The following is a 618-nucleotide window of genomic DNA, read 5'->3' as shown; positions in this document are numbered from 1 at the left end:
TATTAAATACTGCATGGTTTGCCCAAGCTAAGATGAAACCACATCATAAATCAATAAGCATTTTGCATTTTCTTTCATTATCTTGAGTAGGATTTTTAAACCAATTCCATTCTTGGCTAATTATGGCCAGTAAAGTATCAATTTTATTTTTTTTTCAGTAAATTCATCACATTTTCTAACACAAATATGAATTTAACTTTAATGAACATGTAGTAAATGCATGTATTGCCTTTAATGCTTATTTTCTAAAATGTAATTTGTTCTCAATTCAACTATGGTAAGTATTAATTTTATAAAGTAATATTTGTTTTCAATTAAAATGTGACAGATGCACATTAAAAACTCTAAAAAGTAAATATTGCAACTAGATTAAAGTGATCTGAGATACTATCCTAGAATACTATTAAAGAAAGAATAAGGGCTTTTATGTGCAAGATATAGAATAAAAGATAAAAGAAATTCTGAATCATCCCAGGGAAGAAAAAAATTAAACTTTCATACAAATACATGATTTGTATGAAATATAGTTGAAATATATTAGTTTAGATCTTTTGTACAGTATCGATAGCTGAAGAAATGAAGAGAAATCCAACCTTTTACTGATAGGTTCATAAATAG

Source organism: Suricata suricatta, chromosome 6 (genome assembly GCF_006229205.1).
Source record: "Suricata suricatta isolate VVHF042 chromosome 6, meerkat_22Aug2017_6uvM2_HiC, whole genome shotgun sequence".
In the NCBI taxonomy this organism is placed as follows: Eukaryota; Metazoa; Chordata; class Mammalia; order Carnivora; family Herpestidae; genus Suricata; species Suricata suricatta.
The sequence above is the reverse complement of the archived record's forward strand: the minus strand, read 5'-3'. Positions refer to the sequence as shown.